Source organism: Phyllobates terribilis, unplaced genomic scaffold, assembly GCF_046119375.1.
Source record: "Phyllobates terribilis strain yellow unplaced genomic scaffold, ASM4611937v1 Scaffold_2__4_contigs__length_985480577, whole genome shotgun sequence".
NCBI classification, from domain to species: domain Eukaryota; kingdom Metazoa; phylum Chordata; class Amphibia; order Anura; family Dendrobatidae; genus Phyllobates; species Phyllobates terribilis.
Window position 1 is genome coordinate 24,135,761 of NW_027362762.1, and position 27,532 is coordinate 24,163,292.

Here is a 27,532-nt window from a genome sequence, read left to right on the forward strand (position 1 = left end):
CCCCGTACACCGTATACAGTATATATAGAGACATTACACCCCCCGTACACCGTATACAGTATATATAGAGACATTACACCTCCCCGTACACCGTATACAGTATATATAGAGACATTACACCCCCCGTACACTGTATACAGTATATATAGAGGCATTACACCCCCCCGTACACTGTATACAGTATATATATATAGAGAGAGACATTACACCCCCCCCGTACACTGTATACAGTATATATAGAGACATTACACCCCCCCGTACACTGTATACAGTATATATAGAGACATTACACCCCCCCGTACACTGTATACAGTATATATAGAGACATTACACCCCCCCCGTACACTGTATACAGTATATATAGAGACATTACACCCCCCCGTACACTGTATACAGTATATATAGAGACATTACACCCCCCCGTACACTGTATACAGTATATATAGAGACATTACACCCCCCCGTACACTGTATACAGTATATATAGAGACATTACACCTCCCCGTACACTGTATACAGTATATATAGAGACATTACACCCCCGTACACCGTATACAGTATATATAGAGACATTACACCCCCCCGTACACTGTATACAGTATATATAGAGACATTACACCCCCCCGTACACTGTATACAGTATATATAGAGACATTACACCCCCCCGTACACTGTATACAGTATATATAGAGACATTACACCCCCCCGTACACTGTATATATAGAGACATTACACCCCCCCGTACACTGTATACAGTATATATATATATATATAGAGAGACATTACACCCCCCCGTACACTGTATACAGTATAGAGACATTACACCCCCCCGTACACTGTATACAGTATATAGACATTACACCCCCCCCGTACACTGTATACAGTAATATATATATATATATAGAGACATTACACCCCCCCGTACACTGTATACAGTATATATAGAGACATTACACCCCCCCATACACTGTATACAGTATATATAGAGACATTACACCCTCCGTACACTGTATACAGTATATATAGAGACATTACACCTCCCCGTACACTGTATACAGTATATATAGAGACATTACACCCCCCCGTACACTGTATACAGTATATATAGAGACATTACACCCCCCCGTACACTGTATATAGTATATATAGAGACATTACACCTCCCCGTACACTGTATACAGTATATATAGAGACATTACACCCCCCCGTACACCGTATACAGTATATATAGAGACATTACACCCCCCCGTACACCGTATACAGTATATATAGAGACATTACACCTCCCCGTACACCGTATACAGTATATATAGAGACATTACACCTCCCCGTACACTGTATACAGTATATATAGAGACATTACACCCCCCCGTACACTGTATACAGTATATATAGAGACATTACACCTCCCCGTACACTGTATACAGTATATATAGAGACATTACACCCTCCGTACACAGTATATATAGAGACATTACACCCCCCCGTACACCGTATACAGTATATATAGAGACATTACACCCCCCCGTACACTGTATACAGTATATATATATATATATATATATAGAGACATTACCCCTCCCCGTACACTGTATACAGTATATATAGAGACATTACACCCCCGTACACTGTATACAGTAATATATATATATATAGAGACATTACACCCCCCCGTACACTGTATACAGTATATATAGAGACATTACACCCCCCCGTACACTGTATACAGTATATATATATATATATATAGAGAGACATTACACCCCCCCCCGTACACTGTATACAGTATATATAGAGACATTACACCCCCCCGTACACTGTATACAGTATATATATATATAGAGACATTACACCCCCCCGTACACTGTATACAGTATATATAGAGACATTACACCCCCGTACACTGTATACAGTATATATATATATATAGAGACATTACACCCCCCCCCGTACACCGTATACAGTATATATAGAGACATTACACCCCCCCGTACACCGTATACAGTATATATAGAGACATTACACCCCCCCGTACACCGTATACAGTATATATAGAGACATTACACCCCCCCGTACACCGTATACAGTATATATAGAGACATTACACCCCCCCGTACACCGTATACAGTATATATAGAGACATTCCACCCCCCGTACACCGTATACAGTATATATAGAGACATTCCACCCCCCCGTACACCGTATACAGTATATATAGAGACATTACACCTCCCCCCGTACACTGTATACAGTATATATAGAGACATTACACCCCCCGTACACCGTATACAGTATATATAGAGACATTACACCCCCCGTACACCGTATACAGTATATATAGAGGCATTACACCCCCCCGTACACCGTATACAGTATATATAGAGACATTACACCCCCCCGTACACCGTATACAGTATATATAGAGACATTACACCTCCCCGTACACCGTATACAGTATATATAGAGACATTACACCCCCCCGTACACTGTATACAGTATATATATAGACATTACACCCCCCCGTACACTGTATACAGTATATATAGAGACATTACACCTCCCCCCGTACACTGTATACAGTATATATATAGAGACATTACACCTCCCCCCGTACACTGTATACAGTATATATATAGAGACATTACACCTCCCCCCGTACACAGTATATATAGAGACATTACACCCCCCCATACACTGTATACAGTATATATAGAGACATTACACCTCCCCGTACACTGTATACAGTATATATAGAGACATTACACCTCCCCGTACACTGTATACAGTATATATAGAGACATTACACCCCCCCGTACACTGTATACAGTATATATAGAGACATTACACCCCCCCGTACACCGTATACAGTATATATAGAGACATTACACCCCCCGTACACTGTATACAGTATATATAGAGACATTACACCTCCCCGTACACTGTATACAGTATATATAGAGACATTGCACCTCCCCGTACACTGTATACAGTATATATAGAGACATTACACCCCCCCGTACACCGTATACAGTATATATATAGACATTACACCCCCCCGTACACTGTATACAGTATATATAGAGACATTACACCTCCCCGTACACTGTATACAGTATATATAGAGACATTACACCTCCCCGTACACTGTATACAGTATATATAGAGACATTACACCCCCCCGTACACTGTATACAGTATATATAGAGACATTACACCTCCCCAGTACACTGTATACAGTATAGAGACATTACACCTCCCCAGTACACTGTATACAGTATATATAGAGACATTACACCCCCCCGTACACTGTATACAGTATATATAGAGACATTACACCCCCCCGTACACTGTATACAGTATATATAGAGACATTACACCTCCCCAGTACACTGTATACAGTATATATAGAGGCATTACACCTCCCCAGTACACTGTATACAGTATATATAGAGGCATTACACCTCCCCGTACACTGTACACAGTATATATAGAGACATTACACCTCCCCCGTACACTGTATACAGTATAGAGACATTACACCTCCCCGTACACCGTATACAGTATACATAGAGACATTACACCCCCCCGTACACAGTATATATAGAGACATTACACCTCCCCGTACACTGTATACAGTATACATAGAGACATTACACCCCCCCGTACACTGTATACAGTATATATAGAGACATTACACCCCCCCGTACACTGTATACAGTATAGAGACATTACACCCCCCCGGTACACTGTATACAGTATAGAGACATTACACCCCCCCGTACACTGTATACAGTATAGAGACATTACACCCCCCCGTACACTGTATACAGTATAGAGACATTACACCCCCCCGGTACACTGTATACAGTATAGAGACATTACACCCCCCAGGTACACTGTATACAGTATAGAGACATTACACCCCCTCGTACACTGTATACAGTATAGAGACATTACACCCCCCCGTACACTGTATACAGTATATATAGAGACATTACACCCCCCCGTACACTGTATACAGTATATATAGAGACATTACACCCCCCCGTACACTGTATACAGTATATATAGAGACATTACACCCCCCGTACACTGTATACAGTATATATAGAGACATTACACCCCCCCGTACACTGTATACAGTATATATAGAGACATTACACCCCCCCGTACACCGTATACAGTATATATAGAGACATTACACCCCCCCCGTACACCGTATACAGTATATATAGAGACATTACACCCCCCCGTACACTGTATACAGTATATATAGAGACATTACACCTCCCCGTACACTGTATACAGTATATATAGAGACATTACACCTCCCCGTACACTGTATACAGTATATATAGAGACATTACACCCCCGAGTATACAGTATATATAGAGACATTACACCCCCCCGTACACCGTATACAGTATATATAGAGACATTACACCCCCCCGTACACTGTATACAGTATATATAGAGACATTACACCTCCCCGTACACTGTATACAGTATATAAAGAGACATTACACCCCCCCGTACACTGTATACAGTATATATAGAGACATTACACCCCCCCGTACACTGTATACAGTATATATAGAGACATTACACCCCCCCGTACACTGTATACAGTATATATAGAGACATTACACCTCCCCGTACACTGTATACAGTATATATAGAGACATTACACCTCCCCGTACACTGTATACAGTATATATAGAGACATTACACCTCCCCGTACACTGTATACAGTATATATAGAGACATTACACCCCCCGTACACTGTATACAGTATATATAGAGACATTACACCTCCCCGTACACTGTATACAGTATATATAGAGACATTACACCCCCCCGTACACTGTATACAGTATATATAGAGACATTACACCTCCCCGTACACTGTATACAGTATATATAGAGACATTACACCTCCCCGTACACCGTATACAGTATATATAGAGACATTACACCTCCCCGTACACAGTATATATAGAGACATTACACCTCCCCGTACACTGTATACAGTATATATAGAGACATTACACCTCCCCGTACACTGTATACAGTATATATAGAGACATTACACCTCCCCGTACACTGTATACAGTATATATAGAGACATTACACCCCCCCGTACACTGTATACAGTATATATAGAGACATTACACCTCCCTGTACACCGTACACAGTATATATAGAGACATTACACCCCCCCGTACACCGTATACAGTATATATAGAGACATTACACCCCCCCGTACACCGTATACAGTATATATAGAGACATTACACCTCCCCGTACACCGTATACAGTATATATAGAGACATTACACCTCCCCGTACACAGTATATATAGAGACATTACACCTCCCCGTACACCGTACACAGTATATATAGAGACATTACACCCCCCCGTACACCGTATACAGTATATATAGAGACATTACACCTCCCCGTACACCGTATACAGTATATATAGAGACATTACACCTCCCCGTACACTGTATACAGTATATATAGAGACATTACACCCCCCCGTACACTGTATACAGTATATATATATAGAGAGACATTACACCCCCCCGTACACCGTACACAGTATATATAGAGACATTACACCCCCCCGTACACCGTATACAGTATATATAGAGACATTACACCCCCCCGTACACTGTATACAGTATATATAGAGACATTCCCCGTACACTGTATACAGTATATATAGAGACATTACACCTCCCCGTACACTGTATACAGTATATATAGAGACATTACACCCCCCGTACACTGTATACAGTATATATAGAGACATTACACCTCCCCGTACACTGTATACAGTATATATAGAGACATTACACCTCCCCGTACACTGTATACAGTATATATAGAGACATTACACCTCCCCGTACACTGTATACAGTATATATAGAGACATTACACCCCCCCGTACACTGTATACAGTATATATAGAGACATTACACCTCCCCGTACACTGTATACAGTATATATAGAGACATTACACCCCCCCGTACACTGTATACAGTATATATAGAGACATTCCCCGTACACTGTATACAGTATATATAGAGACATTACACCCCCCCATACACTGTATACAGTATATATAGAGACATTCCCCGTACACTGTATACAGTATATATAGAGACATTACACCTCCCCGTACACCGTATACAGTATATATAGAGACATTACACCCCCCCGTACACTGTATACAGTATATATAGAGACATTCCCCGTACACTGTATACAGTATATATAGAGACATTACACCCCCCCGTACACTGTATACAGTATATATAGAGACATTACACCTCCCCAGTACACTGTATACAGTATATATAGAGACATTACACCCCCCGTACACTGTATACAGTATATATAGACACATTACACCTCCCCGTACACTGTATACAGTATATATAGAGACACTACACCTCCCCGTACACTGTATACAGTATATATAGAGACATTACACCCCCCGTACACTGTATACAGTATATATAGAGACATTACACCTCCCCGTACACTGTATACAGTATATATAGAGACATTACACCCCCCGTACACTGTATACAGTATATATAGAGACATTACACCTCCCCGTACACTGTATACAGTATATATATATAGAGACATTACACCCCCCGTACACCGTATACAGTATATATAGAGACATTACACCCCCCCGTACACTGTATACAGTATATAGAGACATTACACTCCCCCGTACACTGTATACAGTATATATAGAGACATTACCCGTACACAGTATATATAGAGACATTACACCCCCCCGTACACCGTATACAGTATATATAGAGACATTACACCCCCCCGTACACTGTATACAGTATATATAGAGACATTACACCCCCCCGTACACTGTATACAGTATATATAGAGACATTCCCCGTACACTGTATACAGTATATATAGAGACATTACACCTCCCCGTACACCGTATACAGTATATATAGAGACATTACACCCCCCCGTACACTGTATACAGTATATATAGAGACATTCCCCGTACACTGTATACAGTATATATAGAGACATTACACCCCCCCGTACACTGTATACAGTATATATAGAGACATTACACCTCCCCAGTACACTGTATACAGTATATATAGAGACATTACACCCCCCGTACACTGTATACAGTATATATAGACACATTACACCTCCCCGTACACTGTATACAGTATATATAGAGACACTACACCTCCCCGTACACTGTATACAGTATATATAGAGACATTACACCCCCCGTACACTGTATACAGTATATATAGAGACATTACACCTCCCCGTACACTGTATACAGTATATATAGAGACATTACACCCCCCGTACACTGTATACAGTATATATAGAGACATTACACCTCCCCGTACACTGTATACAGTATATATATATAGAGACATTACACCCCCCGTACACCGTATACAGTATATATAGAGACATTACACCCCCCCGTACACTGTATACAGTATATAGAGACATTACACTCCCCCGTACACTGTATACAGTATATATAGAGACATTACCCGTACACAGTATATATAGAGACATTACACCCCCCCGTACACCGTATACAGTATATATAGAGACATTACACCCCCCCGTACACTGTATACAGTATATATAGAGACATTACACCCCCCGTACACTGTATACAGTATATATAGAGACATTCCCCGTACACTGTATACAGTATATATAGAGACATTACACCTCCCCGTACACCGTATACAGTATATATAGAGACATTACACCCCCCCGTACACTGTATACAGTATATATAGAGACATTCCCCGTACACTGTATACAGTATATATAGAGACATTACACCCCCCCGTACACTGTATACAGTATATATAGAGACATTACACCTCCCCAGTACACTGTATACAGTATATATAGAGACATTACACCCCCCGTACACTGTATACAGTATATATAGACACATTACACCTCCCCGTACACTGTATACAGTATATATAGAGACACTACACCTCCCCGTACACTGTATACAGTATATATAGAGACATTACACCCCCCGTACACTGTATACAGTATATATAGAGACATTACACCTCCCCGTACACTGTATACAGTATATATAGAGACATTACACCCCCCGTACACTGTATACAGTATATATAGAGACATTACACCCCCCGTACACTGTATACAGTATATAGAGACATTACACTCCCCCGTACACTGTATACAGTATATATAGAGACATTACCCGTACACTGTATACAGTATATATAGAGACATTACACCCCCCCGTACACCGTATACAGTATATATAGAGACATTACACCCCCCCGTACATCGTATACAGTATATATAGAGACATTACACCCCCCCGTACACTGTATACAGTATATATAGAGACATTACACCCCCCCGTACACCGTATACAGTATATATAGAGACATTACACCTCCCCGTACACCGTATACAGTATATATAGAGACATTACACCCCCCCGTACACCGTATACAGTATATATAGAGACATTACACCCCCCCGTACACCGTATACAGTATATATAGAGACATTACACCCCCCCGTACACCGTATACAGTATATATAGAGACATTACACCCCCCCGTACACCGTATACAGTATATATAGAGACATTACACCCCCCCGTACACCGTATACAGTATATATAGAGACATTACACCCCCCCGTACACTGTATACAGTATATAGAGACATTACACCCCCCCGTACACTGTATACAGTATATATAGAGACATTCCCCGTACACTGTATACAGTATATATAGAGACATTACACCTCCCCGTACACTGTATACAGTATATATAGAGACATTACACCCCCCGTACACTGTATACAGTATATATAGAGACATTACACCTCCCCGTACACTGTATACAGTATATATAGAGACATTACACCTCCCCGTACACTGTATACAGTATATATAGAGACATTACACCCCCCCGTACACTGTATACAGTATATATAGAGACATTACACCTCCCCGTACACTGTATACAGTATATATAGAGACATTACACCCCCCCGTACACTGTATACAGTATATATAGAGACATTCCCCGTACACTGTATACAGTATATATAGAGACATTACACCCCCCCGTACACCGTATACAGTATATATAGAGACATTACACCTCCCCGTACACCGTATACAGTATAGAGACATTACACCTCCCCGTACACTGTATACAGTATAGAGACATTACACCTCCCCGTACACTGTATACAGTATAGAGACATTACACCTCCCCGTACACTGTATACAGTATATATAGAGACATTACACCCCCCGTACACTGTATACAGTATATATAGAGACATTACACCTCCCCAGTACACTGTATACAGTATATATAGAGACATTACACCTCCCCAGTACACTGTATACAGTATATATAGAGACATTACACCTCCCCAGTACACTGTATACAGTATATATAGAGACATTACACCCCCCGTACACTGTATACAGTATAAATAGAGACACTACACCCCCCGTACACTGTATACAGTATATATAGACACATTACACCTCCCCGTACACTGTATACAGTATATATAGAGACACTACACCTCCCCGTACACTGTATACAGTATATATAGAGACACTACACCTCCCCGTACACTGTATACAGTATATATAGAGACATTACACCCCCCGTACACTGTATACAGTATATATAGAGACATTACACCCCCCCGCACACTGTATACAGTATATATAGAGACATTACACCTCCCCGTACACTGTATACAGTATATATAGAGACATTACACCCCCCCGTACACTGTATACAGTATATATAGAGACATTACACCTCCCCGTACACTGTATACAGTATATATAGAGACATTACACCCCCCCGTACACTGTATACAGTATATATAGAGACATTCCCCGTACACTGTATACAGTATATATAGAGACATTACACCTCCCCGTACACTGTATACAGTATATATAGAGACATTACACCCCCCGTACACTGTATACAGTATATATAGAGACATTACACCTCCCCGTACACTGTATACAGTATATATAGAGACATTACACCTCCCCGTACACTGTATACAGTATATATAGAGACATTACACTCCCCCGTACACTGTATACAGTATATATAGAGACATTACACCTCCCCGTACACTGTATACAGTATATATAGAGACATTACACCCCCCCGTACACTGTATACAGTATATATAGAGACATTACACCTCCCCGTACACTGTATACAGTATATATAGAGACATTACACCCCCCCGTACACTGTATACAGTATATATAGAGACATTACACCCCCCCGTACACTGTATACAGTATATATAGAGACATTACACCCCCCCCGTACACTGTATACAGTATATATAGAGACATTACACCTCCCCCGTACACTGTATATATAGAGACATTACACCTCCCCCGTACACTGTATACAGTATATATAGAGACATTACACCCCCCCGTACACTGTATACAGTATATATAGAGACATTACACCCCCCCGTACACTGTATACAGTATATATAGAGACATTACACCCCCCCGTACACTGTATACAGTATATATAGAGACATTACACCCCCCCGTACACTGTATACAGTATATATAGAGACATTACACCTCCCCCGTACACTGTATACAGTATATATAGAGACATTACACCTCCCCGTACACTGTATACAGTATATATAGAGACATTACACCTCCCCGTACACTGTATACAGTATATATAGAGACATTACACCTCCCCGTACACCGTATACAGTATATATAGAGACATTACACCCCCCCGTACACTGTATACAGTATATATAGAGACATTACACCCCCCCGTACACTGTATACAGTATATATAGAGACATTACACCTCCCCCGTACACCGTATACAGTATATATAGAGACATTACACCTCCCGTACACTGTATACAGTATATATAGAGACATTACACCCCCCCGTACACTGTATACAGTATATATAGAGACATTACACCCCCCCGTACACTGTATACAGTATATATAGAGACATTACACCCCCCCGTACACTGTATACAGTATATATAGAGACATTACACCTCCCCGTACACTGTATACAGTATATATAGAGACATTACACCCCCCCGTACACTGTATACAGTATATATAGAGACATTACACCTCCCCGTACACTGTATACAGTATATATAGAGACATTACACCCCCCCGTACACTGTATACAGTATATATAGAGACATTACCCGTACACTGTATACAGTATATATAGAGACATTACACCCCCCCGTACACCGTATACAGTATATATAGAGACATTACACCTCCCCGTACACCGTATACAGTATAGAGACATTACACCCCCCCGTACACTGTATACAGTATATATAGAGACATTACACCCCCCCGTACACTGTATACAGTATATAGAGACATTACACCCCCCCGTACACTGTATACAGTATATATAGAGACCTTACACCTCCCCGTACACTGTATACAGTATATATAGAGACATTACACCTCCCCGTACACTGTATACAGTATATATAGAGACATTACACCTCCCCGTACACTGTATACAGTATATATAGAGACATTACACCTCCCCGTACACCGTATACAGTATATATAGAGGCATTACACCCCCCCGTACACCGTATACAGTATATATAGAGACATTACACCCCCCCGTACACTGTATACAGTATATATAGAGACATTCCCCGTACACTGTATACAGTATATATAGAGACATTACACCTCCCCGTACACTGTATACAGTATATATAGAGACATTACACCCCCCGTACACTGTATACAGTATATATAGAGACATTACACTCCCCCGTACACTGTATACAGTATATATAGAGACATTACACTCCCCCGTACACTGTATACAGTATATATAGAGACATTACACCTCCCCGTACACTGTATACAGTATATATAGAGACATTACACCCCCCCGTACACTGTATACAGTATATATAGAGACATTACACCTCCCCGTACACTGTATACAGTATATATAGAGACATTACACCCCCCCGTACACTGTATACAGTATATATAGAGACATTCCCCGTACACCGTATACAGTATATATAGAGACATTAGACCCCCCCGTACACCGTATACAGTATATATAGAGACATTACACCTCCCCGTACACTGTATACAGTATATATAGAGACATTACACCCCCCCGTACACTGTATACAGTATATATAGAGACATTACACCCCCCCGTACACTGTATACAGTATATATAGAGACATTACACCCCCCCGTACACTGTATACAGTATATATAGAGACATTACACCTCCCCCGTACACTGTATACAGTATATATAGAGACATTACACCCCCCCGTACACTGTATACAGTATATATAGAGACATTACACCCCCCCGTACACTGTATACAGTATATATAGAGACATTACTCCCCCCCGTACACTGTATACAGTATAGAGACATTACACCTCCCCGTACACTGTATACAGTATATATAGACATTACACCCCCCCGTACACTGTATACAGTATATATAGAGACATTACACCTCCCCCGTACACTGTATACAGTATATATAGAGACATTACACCCCCCCGTACACTGTATACAGTATATATAGAGACATTACACCCCCCCGTACACTGTATACAGTATATATAGAGACATTACACCCCCCCGTACACTGTATACAGTATATATAGAGACATTACACCTCCCCGTATACAGTATATATAGAGACATTACACCCCCCCGTACACTGTATACAGTATATATAGAGACATTACACCTCCCCCGTACACTGTATACAGTATATATAGAGACATTACACCTCCCCCGTACACTGTATACAGTATATATAGAGACATTACACCTCCCCGTACACTGTATACAGTATATATAGAGACATTACACCCCCCCGTACACTGTATACAGTATATATAGAGACATTACACCCCCCCGTACACTGTATACAGTATATATAGACATTACACCCCCCGTACACTGTATACAGTATATATAGAGACATTACACCTCCCCCGTACACTGTATACAGTATATATAGAGACATTACACCTCCCCGTACACTGTATACAGTATATATAGAGACATTACACCTCCCCGTACACTGTATACAGTATATATAGAGACATTACACCTCCCCGTACACAGTATATATAGAGACATTACACCTCCCCCGTACACCGTATACAGTATATATAGAGACATTACACCTCCCGTACACTGTATACAGTATATATAGACACATTACACCTCCCCGTACACTGTATACAGTATATATAGAGACATTACACCTCCCCGTACACTGTATACAGTATATATAGAGACATTACACCTCCCCCCGTACACTGTACACATTATATATAGAGACATTACACCCCCCCGTACACTGTATACAGTATATATAGAGACATTACACCTCCCCGTACACTGTATACAGTATATATAGAGACATTACACCCCCCGTACACTGTATACAGTATATATAGAGACATTACACCTCCCCGTACACTGTATACAGTATATATAGAGACATTACACCTCCCCGTACACTGTATACAGTATATATAGAGACATTACACCTCCCCGTACACTGTATACAGTATATATAGAGACATTACACCTCCCCGTACACTGTATACAGTATATATAGAGACATTACACCCCCCCGTACACCGTATACAGTATATATATATAGACATTACACCCCCCCGTACACTGTATACAGTATAGAGACATTACACCTCCCCCGTACACTGTATACAGTATATATAGAGACATTACTCCTCCCCGTACACTGTATAAGATAAGATATACTTTATTTTATCCCGGAGGAAATTGCGGTATCACAGCAGCAGAACACAGATCTCGAACATGACACATATGATAACAAAACATTTGGAATGCTTTAGACATTGCTTTTCAGACATTTGTTAAACACCCCCATAGCTGTTGGAACAAACGATCTCCTGTATTTTTCCTTTTTACACCTTAGTTGTATTAGGCGATTGCTGAATGTGCTCTTCTGTTTCGCAAACAGTTCATAAAGCGGGTGTGTGTTGTTACCCATTATAGCTCTGCACTTCTTCTTAATCCTATCCTCTACCACCTCTTCAAAAGTCCCAAGCTGTAGGCCCACCGTCGCGCTAGCCTTCTTTATAAGTTTGTTGAGCTTGTTGGCGTCAGCAACACGCACACTGTTACCCCAGCAAATTATTGCCGCAAAGGTGGCACTAGCCACAATGGATTGGTAGAACACCTCAAGCATTTTGCCACACACATTAAAAGACCTTAACTTCCTTAGGAAGTACAATCTACTCATCCCCTTCTTGTAGACCTTCTCCATGTGGCACTTCCAGTCTAGCTTGCTATCCAGGTAAACCCCCAAATATTTGAAACTGTCCACCATCTCCACATCCTGACCGTCAATGGTAACAGGTAGGCATACCTTCTTGCACCTTCCATAGCTCATCACCAACTCCCTGGTTTTCTTAACATTTAGTTCTAGATGGTTAGCCTGGCACCATACTACAAAGTCCGCAACCACCCTTCTATATTCCTCTTCGTCCTGGTCCTTCCCAATACCGCCAACTATCACAGAGTCATCCGAGTACTTCTGGAGGTGACAACGGTCTGATTTATACTGAAAGTCAGCTGTGTACAATGTAAAGAGGAATGGCGACAGCACTGTTCCCTGCGGGGCTCCGACACTGCTCAGTACACTATCTGATGTAGCCGTCCCCCACCTAACAAACTGTGGCCTATCCGACAGGTAGTCAATTATCCAATTCACAAGTCCCTCATCCACCGCCATTTTAATCAACTTTCCTCGCAGTAAGAGTGGCTGTAATGTGTTGAACGCACTAGAGAAATCAAAGAACAAAGCACGCACTGTGGTTCCATCATTGTCCAAAAAGGAATGTACTGTTTGTAGCAGAGACGCTACAGCATCGTCCACACCCAGTCCCTGCCGGTACGCAAACTGAAGAGCATCAGTATGCGCCATCACCCTCGGACACAAGTGAGCAAGTACTATTCTCTCCAAGGACTTCATCGCATGCGATGTTAAGGCCACCGGTCTATAGTCCCCCGGGGAAGCCGGGAAGGTAGTCTTGGGAATCGGCACCAGGCAGGAAGTCTTCCATAGCACTGGTACTCTCTTTGATTGTAAGCTCTGGTTAAAGAGATGCTGGAAGACAGTACATAACTCATTTGCACACACTCTGAGGACACGTGGACTGAGACCGTCAGGCCCTGCTGCTTTGCCAATGGCCAGCTTACTAAACTGGTCCCTCACGTCATTTTTGGAGACCGAGAAATGATCTATTTCACCCCCTGTTAATTTAGCTAGTTGTTCCCCGGCCTCCTCCCCCTTCCCTGCTGCTACCGCACCTTTATTGCTGAATCTATTGAAGAACTGATTCATATACTGTATATATATACAGTATATATAGAGACATTACACCCCCCCGTACACCGTATACAGTATATATATATATAGACATTACACCCCCCCGTACACTGTATACAGTATAGAGACATTACACCTCCCCGTACACTGTATACAGTATATATAGAGACATTACACCTCCCCCGTACACCGTATACAGTATATATAGAGGCATTACACCTCCCCGTACACTGTATACAGTATATATAGAGACATTACACCCCCCGTACACTGTATACAGTATATATAGAGACATTACACCCCCCCGTACACTGTATACAGTATATATAGAGACATTACACCTCCCCGTACACCGTATACAGTATATATAGAGACATTACACCTCCCCCGTACACCGTATACAGTATATATAGAGACATTACACCCCCCCCGTACACCGTATACAGTATATATAGAGACATTACACCCCCCCCGTACACTGTATACAGTATATATAGAGACATTACACCCCCCGTACACTGTATACAGTATATATAGAGACATTACACCCCCCCCGTACACCGTATACAGTATATATAGAGACATTACACCTCCCCCGTACACCGTATACAGTATACAGTATATATAGAGACATTACACCTCCCCCGTACACCGTATACAGTATATATAGAGACATTACACCTCCCCGTACACTGTATACAGTATATATAGAGACATTACACCCCCCCGTACACTGTATACAGTATATATAGAGACATTACACCCCCCCGTACACCGTATACAGTATATATAGAGACATTACACCTCCCCGTACACTGTATACAGTATATATAGAGACATTACACCCCCCCGTACACCGTATACAGTATATATAGAGACATTACACCCCCCCGTACACCGTATACAGTATATATAGAGACATTACACCCCCCGTACACTGTATACAGTATATATAGAGACATTACACCTCCCCGTACACTGTATACAGTATAGAGACATTACACCCCCCCGTACACTGTATACAGTATATATAGAGACATTACACCTCCCCCGTACACCGTATACAGTATATATAGAGACATTACACCTCCCCGTACACTGTATACAGTACATATAGAGACATTACACCTCCCCGTACACTGTATACAGTACATATAGAGACATTACACCCCCCCGTACACTGTATACAGTATATATAGAGACATTACACCTCCCCGTACACCGTATACAGTATATATAGAGACATTACACCTCCCCGTACACTGTATACAGTATATATAGAGACATTACACCTCCCCGTACACTGTATACAGTATATATAGAGACATTACACCTCCCCGTACACTGTATACAGTATATATAGAGACATTACACCTCCCCGTACACTGTATACAGTACATATAGAGACATTACACCTCCCCCGTACACTGTATACAGTATATATAGAGACATTACACCCCCCCGTACACCGTATACAGTATATATAGAGACATTACACCTCCCCCGTACACCGTATACAGTATATATAGAGACATTACACCTCCCCGTACACTGTATACAGTATATATAGAGACATTACACCCCCCCGTACACTGTATACAGTATATATAGAGACATTACACCTCCCCGTACACCGTATACAGTATATATAGAGACATTACACCCCCCCGTACACTGTATACAGTATATATAGAGACATTACACCCCCCCGTACACCGTATACAGTATATATAGAGACATTACACCCCCCCGTACACCGTATACAGTATATATAGAGACATTACACCCCCCCGTACACCGTATACAGTATATATAGAGACATTACACCCCCCCGTACACTGTATACAGTATATAGAGACATTACACCCCCCCGTACACTGTATACAGTATATATAGAGACATTCCCCGTACACTGTATACAGTATATATAGAGACATTACACCTCCCCGTACACTGTATACAGTATATATAGAGACATTACACCCCCCGTACACTGTATACAGTATATATAGAGACATTACACCTCCCCGTACACTGTATACAGTATATATAGAGACATTACACCTCCCCGTACACTGTATACAGTATATATAGAGACATTACACCCCCCCGTACACTGTATACAGTATATATAGAGACATTACACCTCCCCGTACACTGTATACAGTATATATAGAGACATTACACCCCCCCGTACACTGTATACAGTATATATAGAGACATTCCCCGTACACTGTATACAGTATATATAGAGACATTACACCCCCCGTACACCGTATACAGTATATATAGAGACATTACACCTCCCCGTACACCGTATACAGTATAGAGACATTACACCTCCCCGTACACTGTATACAGTATAGAGACATTACACCTCCCCGTACACTGTATACAGTATAGAGACATTACACCTCCCCGTACACTGTATACAGTATATATAGAGACATTACACCCCCCGTACACTGTATACAGTATATATAGAGACATTACACCTCCCCAGTACACTGTATACAGTATATATAGAGACATTACACCTCCCCAGTACACTGTATACAGTATATATAGAGACATTACACCTCCCCAGTACACTGTATACAGTATATATAGAGACATTACACCCCCCGTACACTGTATACAGTATAAATAGAGACACTACACCCCCCGTACACTGTATACAGTATATATAGACACATTACACCTCCCCGTACACTGTATACAGTATATATAGAGACACTACACCTCCCCGTACACTGTATACAGTATATATAGAGACACTACACCTCCCCGTACACTGTATACAGTATATATAGAGACATTACACCCCCCGTACACTGTATACAGTATATATAGAGACATTACACCCCCCCGCACACTGTATACAGTATATATAGAGACATTACACCTCCCCGTACACTGTATACAGTATATATAGAGACATTACACCCCCCCGTACACTGTATACAGTATATATAGAGACATTACACCTCCCCGTACACTGTATACAGTATATATAGAGACATTACACCCCCCCGTACACTGTATACAGTATATATAGAGACATTCCCCGTACACTGTATACAGTATATATAGAGACATTACACCTCCCCGTACACTGTATACAGTATATATAGAGACATTACACCCCCCGTACACTGTATACAGTATATATAGAGACATTACACCTCCCCGTACACTGTATACAGTATATATAGAGACATTACACCTCCCCGTACACTGTATACAGTATATATAGAGACATTACACTCCCCCGTACACTGTATACAGTATATATAGAGACATTACACCTCCCCGTACACTGTATACAGTATATATAGAGACATTACACCCCCCCGTACACTGTATACAGTATATATAGAGACATTACACCTCCCCGTACACTGTATACAGTATATATAGAGACATTACACCCCCCCGTACACTGTATACAGTATATATAGAGACATTACACCCCCCCGTACACTGTATACAGTATATATAGAGACATTACACCCCCCCCGTACACTGTATACAGTATATATAGAGACATTACACCTCCCCCGTACACTGTATATATAGAGACATTACACCTCCCCCGTACACTGTATACAGTATATATAGAGACATTACACCCCCCCGTACACTGTATACAGTATATATAGAGACATTACACCCCCCCGTACACTGTATACAGTATATATAGAGACATTACACCCCCCCGTACACTGTATACAGTATATATAGAGACATTACACCCCCCCGTACACTGTATACAGTATATATAGAGACATTACACCTCCCCCGTACACTGTATACAGTATATATAGAGACATTACACCTCCCCGTACACTGTATACAGTATATATAGAGACATTACACCTCCCCGTACACTGTATACAGTATATATAGAGACATTACACCTCCCCGTACACCGTATACAGTATATATAGAGACATTACACCCCCCCGTACACCGTATACAGTATATATAGAGACATTACACCCCCCCGTACACTGTATACAGTATATATAGAGACATTACACCCCCCCGTACACTGTATACAGTATATATAGAGACATTACACCTCCCCCGTACACCGTATACAGTATATATAGAGACATTACACCTCCCGTACACTGTATACAGTATATATAGAGACATTACACCCCCCCGTACACTGTATACAGTATATATAGAGACATTACACCCCCCCGTACACTGTATACAGTATATATAGAGACATTACACCCCCCCGTACACTGTATACAGTATATATAGAGACATTACACCTCCCCGTACACTGTATACAGTATATATAGAGACATTACACCCCCCCGTACACTGTATACAGTATATATAGAGACATTACACCTCCCCGTACACTGTATACAGTATATATAGAGACATTACACCCCCCCGTACACTGTATACAGTATATATAGAGACATTACCCGTACACTGTATACAGTATATATAGAGACATTACACCCCCCCGTACACCGTATACAGTATATATAGAGACATTACACCTCCCCGTACACCGTATACAGTATAGAGACATTACACCCCCCCGTACACTGTATACAGTATATATAGAGACATTACACCCCCCCGTACACTGTATACAGTATATAGAGACATTACACCCCCCCGTACACTGTATACAGTATATATAGAGACCTTACACCTCCCCGTACACTGTATACAGTATATATAGAGACATTACACCTCCCCGTACACTGTATACAGTATATATAGAGACATTACACCTCCCCGTACACCGTATACAGTATATATAGAGGCATTACACCCCCCCGTACACCGTATACAGTATATATAGAGACATTACACCTCCCCGTACACCGTATACAGTATAGAGACATTACACCCCCCCGTACACTGTATACAGTATATATAGAGACATTACACCCCCCCGTACACTGTATACAGTATATAGAGACATTACACCCCCCCGTACACTGTATACAGTATATATAGAGACCTTACACCTCCCCGTACACTGTATACAGTATATATAGAGACATTACACCTCCCCGTACACTGTATACAGTATATATAGAGACATTACACCTCCCCGTACACCGTATACAGTATATATAGAGGCATTACACCCCCCCGTACACCGTATACAGTATATATAGAGACATTACACCCCCCCGTACACTGTATACAGTATATATAGAGACATTCCCCGTACACTGTATACAGTATATATAGAGACATTACACCTCCCCGTACACTGTATACAGTATATATAGAGACATTACACCCCCCGTACACTGTATACAGTATATATAGAGACATTACACTCCCCCGTACACTGTATACAGTATATATAGAGACATTACACTCCCCCGTACACTGTATACAGTATATATAGAGACATTACACCTCCCCGTACACTGTATACAGTATATATAGAGACATTACACCCCCCCGTACACTGTATACAGTATATATAGAGACATTACACCTCCCCGTACACTGTATACAGTATATATAGAGACATTACACCCCCCCGTACACTGTATACAGTATATATAGAGACATTCCCCGTACACCGTATACAGTATATATAGAGACATTAGACCCCCCCGTACACCGTATACAGTATATATAGAGACATTACACCTCCCCGTACACTGTATACAGTATATATAGAGACATTACACCCCCCCGTACACTGTATACAGTATATATAGAGACATTACACCCCCCCGTACACTGTATACAGTATATATAGAGACATTACACCCCCCCGTACACTGTATACAGTATATATAGAGACATTACACCTCCCCCGTACACTGTATACAGTATATATAGAGACATTACACCCCCCCGTACACTGTATACAGTATATATAGAGACATTACACCCCCCCGTACACTGTATACAGTATATATAGAGACATTACTCCCCCCCGTACACTGTATACAGTATAGAGACATTACACCTCCCCGTACACTGTATACAGTATATATAGACATTACACCCCCCCGTACACTGTATACAGTATATATAGAGACATTACACCTCCCCCGTACACTGTATACAGTATATATAGAGACATTACACCCCCCCGTACACTGTATACAGTATATATAGAGACATTACACCCCCCCGTACACTGTATACAGTATATATAGAGACATTACACCCCCCCGTACACTGTATACAGTATATATAGAGACATTACACCTCCCCGTATACAGTATATATAGAGACATTACACCCCCCCGTACACTGTATACAGTATATATAGAGACATTACACCTCCCCCGTACACTGTATACAGTATATATAGAGACATTACACCTCCCCCGTACACTGTATACAGTATATATAGAGACATTACACCTCCCCGTACACTGTATACAGTATATATAGAGACATTACACCCCCCCGTACACTGTATACAGTATATATAGAGACATTACACCCCCCCGTACACTGTATACAGTATATATAGACATTACACCCCCCGTACACTGTATACAGTATATATAGAGACATTACACCTCCCCCGTACACTGTATACAGTATATATAGAGACATTACACCTCCCCGTACACTGTATACAGTATATATAGAGACATTACACCTCCCCGTACACTGTATACAGTATATATAGAGACATTACACCTCCCCGTACACAGTATATATAGAGACATTACACCTCCCCCGTACACCGTATACAGTATATATAGAGACATTACACCTCCCGTACACTGTATACAGTATATATAGACACATTACACCTCCCCGTACACTGTATACAGTATATATAGAGACATTACACCTCCCCGTACACTGTATACAGTATATATAGAGACATTACACCTCCCCCCGTACACTGTACACATTATATATAGAGACATTACACCCCCCCGTACACTGTATACAGTATATATAGAGACATTACACCTCCCCGTACACTGTATACAGTATATATAGAGACATTACACCCCCCGTACACTGTATACAGTATATATAGAGACATTACACCTCCCCGTACACTGTATACAGTATATATAGAGACATTACACCTCCCCGTACACTGTATACAGTATATATAGAGACATTACACCTCCCCGTACACTGTATACAGTATATATAGAGACATTACACCTCCCCGTACACTGTATACAGTATATATAGAGACATTACACCCCCCCGTACACCGTATACAGTATATATATATAGACATTACACCCCCCCGTACACTGTATACAGTATAGAGACATTACACCTCCCCCGTACACTGTATACAGTATATATAGAGACATTACTCCTCCCCGTACACTGTATAAGATAAGATATACTTTATTTTATCCCGGAGGAAATTGCGGTATCACAGCAGCAGAACACAGATCTCGAACATGACACATATGATAACAAAACATTTGGAATGCTTTAGACATTGCTTTTCAGACATTTGTTAAACACCCCCATAGCTGTTGGAACAAACGATCTCCTGTATTTTTCCTTTTTACACCTTAGTTGTATTAGGCGATTGCTGAATGTGCTCTTCTGTTTCGCAAACAGTTCATAAAGCGGGTGTGTGTTGTTACCCATTATAGCTCTGCACTTCTTCTTAATCCTATCCTCTACCACCTCTTCAAAAGTCCCAAGCTGTAGGCCCACCGTCGCGCTAGCCTTCTTTATAAGTTTGTTGAGCTTGTTGGCGTCAGCAACACGCACACTGTTACCCCAGCAAATTATTGCCGCAAAGGTGGCACTAGCCACAATGGATTGGTAGAACACCTCAAGCATTTTGCCACACACATTAAAAGACCTTAACTTCCTTAGGAAGTACAATCTACTCATCCCCTTCTTGTAGACCTTCTCCATGTGGCACTTCCAGTCTAGCTTGCTATCCAGGTAAACCCCCAAATATTTGAAACTGTCCACCATCTCCACATCCTGACCGTCAATGGTAACAGGTAGGCATACCTTCTTGCACCTTCCATAGCTCATCACCAACTCCCTGGTTTTCTTAACATTTAGTTCTAGATGGTTAGCCTGGCACCATACTACAAAGTCCGCAACCACCCTTCTATATTCCTCTTCGTCCTGGTCCTTCCCAATACCGCCAACTATCACAGAGTCATCCGAGTACTTCTGGAGGTGACAACGGTCTGATTTATACTGAAAGTCAGCTGTGTACAATGTAAAGAGGAATGGCGACAGCACTGTTCCCTGCGGGGCTCCGACACTGCTCAGTACACTATCTGATGTAGCCGTCCCCCACCTAACAAACTGTGGCCTATCCGACAGGTAGTCAATTATCCAATTCACAAGTCCCTCATCCACCGCCATTTTAATCAACTTTCCTCGCAGTAAGAGTGGCTGTAATGTGTTGAACGCACTAGAGAAATCAAAGAACAAAGCACGCACTGTGGTTCCATCATTGTCCAAAAAGGAATGTACTGTTTGTAGCAGAGACGCTACAGCATCGTCCACACCCAGTCCCTGCCGGTACGCAAACTGAAGAGCATCAGTATGCGCCATCACCCTCGGACACAAGTGAGCAAGTACTATTCTCTCCAAGGACTTCATCGCATGCGATGTTAAGGCCACCGGTCTATAGTCCCCCGGGGAAGCCGGGAAGGTAGTCTTGGGAATCGGCACCAGGCAGGAAGTCTTCCATAGCACTGGTACTCTCTTTGATTGTAAGCTCTGGTTAAAGAGATGCTGGAAGACAGTACATAACTCATTTGCACACACTCTGAGGACACGTGGACTGAGACCGTCAGGCCCTGCTGCTTTGCCAATGGCCAGCTTACTAAACTGGTCCCTCACGTCATTTTTGGAGACCGAGAAATGATCTATTTCACCCCCTGTTAATTTAGCTAGTTGTTCCCCGGCCTCCTCCCCCTTCCCTGCTGCTACCGCACCTTTATTGCTGAATCTATTGAAGAACTGATTCATATACTGTATATATATACAGTATATATAGAGACATTACACCCCCCCGTACACCGTATACAGTATATATATATATAGACATTACACCCCCCCGTACACTGTATACAGTATAGAGACATTACACCTCCCCGTACACTGTATACAGTATATATAGAGACATTACACCTCCCCCGTACACCGTATACAGTATATATAGAGGCATTACACCTCCCCGTACACTGTATACAGTATATATAGAGACATTACACCCCCCGTACACTGTATACAGTATATATAGAGACATTACACCCCCCCGTACACTGTATACAGTATATATAGAGACATTACACCTCCCCGTACACCGTATACAGTATATATAGAGACATTACACCTCCCCCGTACACCGTATACAGTATATATAGAGACATTACACCCCCCCCGTACACCGTATACAGTATATATAGAGACATTACACCCCCCCCGTACACTGTATACAGTATATATAGAGACATTACACCCCCCGTACACTGTATACAGTATATATAGAGACATTACACCCCCCCCGTACACCGTATACAGTATATATAGAGACATTACACCTCCCCCGTACACCGTATACAGTATACAGTATATATAGAGACATTACACCTCCCCCGTACACCGTATACAGTATATATAGAGACATTACACCTCCCCGTACACTGTATACAGTATATATAGAGACATTACACCCCCCCGTACACTGTATACAGTATATATAGAGACATTACACCCCCCTGTACACCGTATACAGTATATATAGAGACATTACACCTCCCCGTACACTGTATACAGTATATATAGAGACATTACACCCCCCCGTACACCGTATACAGTATATATAGAGACATTACACCCCCCCGTACACCGTATACAGTATATATAGAGACATTACACCCCCCGTACACTGTATACAGTATATATAGAGACATTACACCTCCCCGTACACTGTATACAGTATAGAGACATTACACCCCCCCGTACACTGTATACAGTATATATAGAGACATTACACCTCCCCCGTACACCGTATACAGTATATATAGAGACATTACACCTCCCCGTACACTGTATACAGTACATATAGAGACATTACACCTCCCCGTACACTGTATACAGTACATATAGAGACATTACACCCCCCCGTACACTGTATACAGTATATATAGAGACATTACACCTCCCCGTACACCGTATACAGTATATATAGAGACATTACACCTCCCCGTACACTGTATACAGTATATATAGAGACATTACACCTCCCCGTACACTGTATACAGTATATATAGAGACATTACACCTCCCCGTACACTGTATACAGTATATATAGAGACATTACACCTCCCCGTACACTGTATACAGTACATATAGAGACATTACACCTCCCCCGTACACTGTATACAGTATATATAGAGACATTACACCCCCCCGTACACTGTATACAGTATATATAGAGACATTACACCTCCCCCGTACACCGTATACAGTATATATAGAGACATTACACCTCCCCGTACACTGTATACAGTATATATAGAGACATTACACCTCCCCGTACACTGTATACAGTATATATAGAGACATTACACCTCCCCGTACACTGTATACAGTACATATAGAGACATTACACCTCCCCCGTACACTGTATACAGTATATATAGAGACATTACACCCCCCCGTACACTGTATACAGTATATATAGAGACATTACACCTCCCCGTACACTGTATACAGTATATATAGAGACATTACACCCCCCCGTACACTGTATACAGTATATATAGAGACATTACACCCCCCCGTACACTGTATACAGTATATATAGAGACATTACACCTCCCCGTACACTGTATACAGTATATATAGAGACATTACACCTCCCCGTACACTGTATACAGTATATATAGAGACATTACACCTCCCCGTACACTGTATACAGTATATATAGAGGCATTACACCTCCCCCGTACACTGTATACAGTATATATAGAGACATTACACCCCCCCGTACACTGTATACAGTATATATAGAGACATTACACCCCCCCGTACACTGTATACAGTATATATAGAGACATTACACCTCCCCGTACACTGTATACAGTATATATAGAGACATTACACCTCCCCATACACCGTATACAGTATATATAGAGACATTACACCTCCCCGTACACCGTATACAGTATATATAGAGACATTACACCTCCCCGTACACCGTATACAGTATATATAGAGACATTACACCCCCCCGTACACCGTATACAGTATATATAGAGACATTACACCCCCCCGTACACTGTATACAGTATATATAGAGACATTACACCTCCCCGTATACAGTATATATGGGGGTAGTACACGGTATACAGTGTATATGGGGGTAGTACACGGTATACAGTATATATGGGGGTAGTACACGGTATACAGTATATACACGAGGTCACTCACGGTTCAGCTGTATCTCACGCTCCTGTGTCCATGTGTATAACAACCATAGAGAGTTCGGCCAGATAGAGCGCCTATATAATCACTATAGAGCTGATAATAGATAGAGCAGCTGTTTAGAGATCACGCTCCCCCTAGTGGTGGAGGAGGGCGCTGCTCTATATACAGTAGGCGCTAGAATGTCCGCGCTGCTGATTGGTGACGTCACTCGGTCGCTCATAGACGCGATCTGGCTTCTTCTATAAGGAGCCTGTGACGTCATATCTTGCTGTCTACACTGCGTCACTATCAGAGCAGCGGGGCAGTGTGCGTCACTAGAGGCTGTTCCCATGACAATCGCTGGTCGTAGAGGGATTTTAGCGCTTTCTATACACATTCTCCTCCCAGCTGTAGTCACGGATATGATTGTGGCGCATGCCCAGTGTCCGGCCGCTGTCCCCGCGCCTGCGCAGTGAGGCTGTGTGATTCCCAGCGATTGCCATGGGAACAGCTTCTAGTGACGCAGTGTAGACAGCAGATATGACGTCACAGGTACCCTATAATGAAAACTGCAGGAGAAAAGCGCAAAATCATCCCCCATAACAGC

General features: G+C 41.7%; 1 protein-coding gene across 3 annotated transcripts in view; it reads right to left on the reverse strand.

Annotated features, from left to right (window-relative positions):
• The window catches only part of RRP8 (ribosomal RNA processing 8), a 99,647-nt gene extending 72,349 nt beyond the window's left edge, over window positions 1–27,298 (reverse strand). For 2 of the 3 annotated variants that reach the window (XM_073661197.1, XM_073661199.1), the window contains exon 1: window positions 26,950–27,294. The gene's annotated coding sequence lies outside the window, so the exon portion shown is untranslated. Of the gene's footprint in view, window positions 1–26,949 lie in introns of all 3 variants that reach the window. The other variant, XM_073661198.1, reaches the window with a different exon arrangement.
• Window positions 27,299–27,532: the final 234 nt, after the last annotated feature.